Here is a 6,000-nt window from a genome sequence, read left to right as displayed (position 1 = left end):
ATTCCTCAAAAATCTAGACAACCTTTTCGCAAAGAGGTATTGGGTAGTCTCCAGGCGTACAATCATAGCAAAGCTATAGCTTGTGGTAGGTGTCGAAGTGGGTTATCTGTGATGTGGAGAGGATTTTCTTGGAGACTCTATCAGGAGCTGCAAAAGGTTTGGAAACCGTTCTGCATAATGTCGTAGCGGAGCTAGGAGAGTCCTTGAGAGGTTGACCGATGTTCTAGCTTTCTTGAGTGTCCTTCTCCAGATAAAACAGGGACGAGACGTAAACGTCATTGTTGTACCCACCGTTGTTGCCAGAGAGCCTTGGGGTCTAGGGCTGGGGAGCAACGGCAGTCTGAGATTCAGGAGCGTTGCGAACAGATCCCTAGTTGGAGGACCTCGTAAAATCGGGACTTTATTGGCTACAAGGCGATCCGAAGTCCATTCGGTATACCTTATCTGAGATGCTGTGCAAAGATTGTTGGCGACCCCGTTCTTCTAGTCTGGAATGAAGCGGGCTGATAGTAGTACCAAATGGACTTTGGCCCATCTTAGTGTTCATACTGTTAGATGGGAAGAGGCTACGAGCAAGTTCCTTCTTGCTTGTCGATGCGAGTCTCTATGTGGTGTGTGGTGTGTCCTCCATCACATCACTGAGTGGACTGTTAGGGACCGATGAAGCTGCTGAAGGACCGGAAAGTTGGCCTTCATCTCTGAAGAGATTTAAGAGAAGGTACTTTCGGACTCTGTCCAGAGGGCTGAGGTCGTGTGGTGCAGAACTATGGTCCCTCCTCTCTTCTTTGGATGTTGGTGCGTGCGCGAAGGTAGCGCTAGTAGGTTGGCAGGTCATCTGGCAGGATGACCAGACTCTGGGATGAGCCCTTTGGAAGGGCAAACATCCATAATAGAGACCGTAAAGGTCCACGGAAGAGTCCACGACCGAAGTCCAAGGACTAACAGCGGTGTAAGGTTGCGTTGGTAGATCGGTAGGTCAGCTGCCAGGATGATCAGGAACTGGGATGTGCCCTTTGGAAGGGTGAGCATCCACCGATGGGGACTGTAAAAAGGTCTGCGTTAGAGTCCAGGAACGAAGTCCAAAGAACTACCAGCGACGTAAGGATGCGTTGGTAGATCGGCAGGTCAGCTGGTAGGACGATCAGGAACTGGGATGTGCCCTTTGGAAGGGCGAAAATCCACTGATGGCAACCGTGAAAGGTCCATAGAAGAGTCCAGGACTGAAGTCCACGGACTAAGTTGCAGCGCAAGGTTCCGCTGGTAGGTCTGCTGGTAGGATGATCAGGAACTGATGAGCAGCGTGATCCACCGAAGAGGTGTCTCTATGAGTGGCCTCTCTCGCGAAGGAGAGAGGTGAACACTTCGTAGAGGAGACTTGAAGATGCTCATGATGACGCCCAAGAGGGCCGGTGGATCAGCAAAGCTGACCTTTAACAGTTGCGATCCTCCGAAGAGGAGTCTCTATGAGTGGCCTCTCTCGCGAACGGGAGAGGTGAACACTTCATAGAAGAGACTTGAAGATGCCCATGAGGGCCGGTGGATCAGCAAGCTGACCTTTAACAGTAGCGATCATCCGAAGAGGAGTCTCATGAGTGGCCTCTCTCGCGAACGAGAGAGGTAAGCTCTTCATAGAATAGACTTGCCAAGACCGTGCTCCGCCCCTGAAGAAAGAGAAACTCAGCAAGGGGGGAGAGAAGTCTGGCCGAAGGCAGAAACAGCAGTCGGAGACGATGAATTTATTAAGATGTGGGAAGTTCTCCCTCTGAAGAGAGAAACAACCTCACACCTGGGGATGAAACTTTCCCGAGGAAGGGAAGTTGTCCAACCCCAGGAGGCGAACCTCCTTTAGCGTTCTAAGATGATCTGAAGTGCTGGTCATGTTTTCACGGGAGTACTTCTAAGAGAAGGGATGACGACCAAGACAACGTCCTCTGAGGGACGGCAGTGGCAGCAGATTCCCCAGGCATGAACAGAACCGCTCTGCTTCATTGGCACTTATTCCAACGAAGAAAAACTGCATAGTTAACTGGGAAAAAATAAAATTAATTTTTTAACAGAAATTCCCTAAGGAGGAACTCGAAGAGGAACCCTGAGGGAACAACATAAAAATAAAGATTGCGCCGACAATAAAATTAATTATTTAACAGAAATCCCCTAGGGAGGAACTCCGAAGAGGAACCCCGAGGGAGCAACATAAAATTGAGTGTTGCGCCCTTCCTTCTCCAGTTGACATCCATGGGAGAAGGGGGGAGCAGAGTAACTGTAATAAAAACAGAATTACAAGTATTTAAATCAGCTAAGAATATTCACTAATAGTGAGAACCAATGATCCTCTGAAGGGAAGTGTTCCCCACGGAGAAAAGCTGAAAAGTTAAAATACAATTATATCACTAAAAATAATTGAGACAAAAAATCGGAAGAGCAACCTAACCCGCGCACGGGAAAGGAGCTTCCCCAATAGTACACTGTGTTGTAAAGGTGCCTTACCTTATGCCTTATTGCCTTAATTTTTGTTTGGGTTCCCCCAGGTCCCTCAGTGTGAGGCACCTCGCACCTCGAGGAGAGAAAGACTGTAGTCAATCTTTGAGAGGCCACATTCCCTTCGCTCAGAAATCCATGTTTCCCTTAGGAAAAAGGAAAAGGTGAAGACAATAGTTGAATGAAGAGGGTCCAGGTGATGACGATTCCCCTGCGGCGGCCGAGTTAACGGTTATATGCCGACGGGAAGACTGATGGACCAGAGAGGGAGAGGTCGTTACCCACGAAGTTGAACTGTGCTGGCCTTGCTAATCTACGCAAGTGTCGTCATATATGTATCCCACACACAGCACAAACACTGAAAAGGAAACTGATCACATTTCTATACACATATATATACATAAACATTAAGAATGTTTTCATATACAAGTATAAGAAAAAATAAGTTAAAAGACAAAAATTAATGGCAGTCCAGAATAGGCAAGGAGGGAGAGAGGAAACAACCGCTCTCGATCCAAGCCAAAAGTAAAGCGAATAAATCACAGGTATGTGAACGGGAGTGGTAGCAAGCTACCCCCCCTACCCCCCCTAACTAGCGGTGTGGGTAGTTAACCCTTGCTAAATTTTAATGGCTCGTTATTTCAGCTCCGCCAAAAGTATAACCCCCTAATAAATAGCGTGGTTTGTATTCCAGTTACGGAAGAAATTTATTTTAATGCTATTTTTCCTGTTGGGGCCCCCGGGCTTATAGCATCTTGCTTTTGGAACTAGGGTTGTAGCTTAGCAAGTAGTAGTAGTAGTAGTAGTAGTAGTAGTAGTAGTACTAATAATAATAATAATAATATATATATATATATATATATATATATATATATATATATATATATATATATATACAGTATATATATATATATATCATATTTAATTCATAAAAAGGGAGACACAAAAGACCCGAAAATTACTGCCCAATAAGTTTACTCTCTATAATATATAAAATATTTCTAAAAATCATATTAGGCCAATTGGAAAGATAGCTAGACTTTAAGCAACCAAGAGAGCAGACAGGCTTTAGAAGTAGGTATTCAACAACTGACCAAATCCATGTAATTGATCAGCTAATGGAAAAATCAACAGATTATGACAAACCAGTAGGTATGGCTTTTACAGACAATAGGCAGGCTTTTGATTGTTAAAACTTCAGCAGTAATGAAAGCCATTCAATGACAAGGAATAGATGAATCTCATGTTAGAACATTTGAAGATATCCGTACAGGAACTACTGCAATCCTAAATTACAGTACATAAGATAGTGATAAAATTCAGATTGAGAAAGGATTAGACAGAAAGACCCCATCACTCCTAAATTATTCACAGAATGCCTAGAAGTTTTATAAAAGATTTACATTTGGAAAATGTAGGAATTAATATTAATGGGGAATACCCTAACAACTTAAGATTTGCAGATGACTTAGTTCTTTTTAGTGAATCAGGGGAGAAATTGCTGAAGATGATAGAAGATTTGAATAAAGAAAGCAGAAATGTAGGACTGAAAATTAATATAAGTAAAATTAAGATAATGTTCAATGAAAATGCAGACACAACAAATAAAAGTTATGGATAAACCTCTAGAGATTGTTAATGAATGTAAGTGCTTAGGAAAGACAATAAGTGTTTCCCCAGGACACTCTACTAAAATTAAAAGAATGAGATCATAAAATTAAAATGTCACTTTCTCTAAAAAGAAAAGTATTTACCCAGATGGTCCTACTAGTATTAACTTATGCATCAGAAACTTGGAGCTTTACTAAAGCCTAGAGCATAAGCTAGTTACAACTCAAAAAGCTATGGAAAGAATAATGAAGGAATAAAACTAAATGACAGAAAAAAACCAACATAGATACAAGAGCAAAATAAAGTAGTATATATTCTAACATGTAAGAAAAAGAAATGGACCTGGGTAGGACATATAATGAGTGACTGATATTAGATGGACATTAAGAATAACAGACAGGGTCCCTAGATATTGCAAAAGAAGTAGGGGAAGGAAGAAAAGATGACGGATTTACGAACTAAGAAAATTTGCGAGAGTGTGGACTGGCATAGAAAGACCATGAACAGTCATTGTGAATATACAAAAAAATTTAACAATCATTCCTTAATGAAAACTATACTGTACTGTACACTAAATGTACACTGAATGAACAAGAAGTACTGTAATGTGCCTGTAATTAAACTAACCTTTTATATCTAGATAAATTTTCTCTATGACTGCCTTATATATCACAATAAAATCACATAAAAATGGAAGACCTCCCAAGTTAGTCTTTAGAAATGTATGAGCAGCTACATCCAACTACATCAGTAACAAGTGAAGAAAAGCATGAAGTGCCAAGATCCACAGACCTCAGAATGCAAACATTTGGCACAACCATCACTGGCCTGAGTTGTAGTTATTCTTGACACAAGAAGCAATAAAGGAATTTCTCTACTCCCTCACATTTAGAAAGAAAGAAATTTTGCCAAAAACAATCAAAGTACAAAAATATAAGTTATACAGTACAGAAAAATACCGAGAGCAAGAGAGAGAGAGAATCTGGCAAAAAATATACTGGCTTGCAAAAAAAAAAAAAAATCAATAGGCTATAGATCAATGACATGGGCAACCCGATAATTGTATCTAGCCTTGTAACAATAAAGAGTCAACAGACCCACTTCTGAACCTATGGAATATTAGAGAAAACAGAAACAGGAAGATGATATCAGCTTCGAAACATTGGAAAAAACTCTTTAACAACCAAAGTAATATTCTCTGTAATGAGGGGCACTGACAGAATATGGCACCACCATCTCCATCAACTATTGTAGATGGAACAATAGTAAAAATATTTCCCAAGAGAAGACAGCAGGAAGATGGGTGTAGAAACATGACAAATTCTTTTAATACAAACCTTCTGTCATGTATTGGATATTCGTCCAGCAAAGCTGGAAGGTAGTCAATCAAACTTTTTGGTACGAGGTGGCAACCCTACCCAGACACTAGGGATATAATCCACCTGTATAGGCTATATACTCACGGACAGGTAAACTAGTCACTTTTTCTTTGCAGGCAGGACTTATTAGGGGACAGATGATGCCGGGACAATTTATATAAATAACTTCAGGATTGTATTAGTTAGGGAAAAATACAAATTATCAGAGACTTTGTCATTTGTTCACCAAACCAACAAACCTTCCGTTACTTATTGAATGACTCACCCTTAGGTGGGTGGATATGTCTAACTACTGGCATAGTTATTTACCCGGGTTTGCCTAGTACAGTATTAGACTGTAATCGAGGGAAAACCTTGCCACCTCGCTTATCAATACAAAAGAGAATGATGGCAGCCTGTGCAATATGAATGAAAGATATAGCATATAAGGTCTATTTAAGAATGTTCTTTAAATAGGAATCTTACACATAAAAATAGGCGTTTCCCAATGTTCATCTCGCAGGAAGTATTAGGAACATGTCCGGGTATGGCT

The 6,000-nt window shown here is 41.1% G+C and overlaps 1 protein-coding gene across 5 annotated transcripts in view; it reads right to left on the bottom strand.

The window, feature by feature from the left end:
- Positions 1–6,000, bottom strand: part of dia (diaphanous related formin 1) — a 299,177-nt gene that overhangs the window by 251,872 nt on the left and 41,305 nt on the right. The window contains exon 1 of one of the 5 annotated variants that reach the window (XM_068387089.1): positions 4,717–4,832. The exons of the other annotated variants lie outside the window; for them this stretch is intronic. The gene's annotated coding sequence lies outside the window, so the exon portion shown is untranslated. Of the gene's footprint in view, positions 1–4,716; positions 4,833–6,000 lie in introns of those variants that run through there. 5 annotated transcript variants of the gene reach the window in all.

This window comes from Palaemon carinicauda, chromosome 14 (genome assembly GCF_036898095.1).
Source record: "Palaemon carinicauda isolate YSFRI2023 chromosome 14, ASM3689809v2, whole genome shotgun sequence".
Classification (NCBI taxonomy): Eukaryota; Metazoa; Arthropoda; class Malacostraca; order Decapoda; family Palaemonidae; genus Palaemon; species Palaemon carinicauda.
Note: the sequence above shows the minus strand (reverse complement) of the source record. Positions and strands in the feature narration are given on the sequence as shown.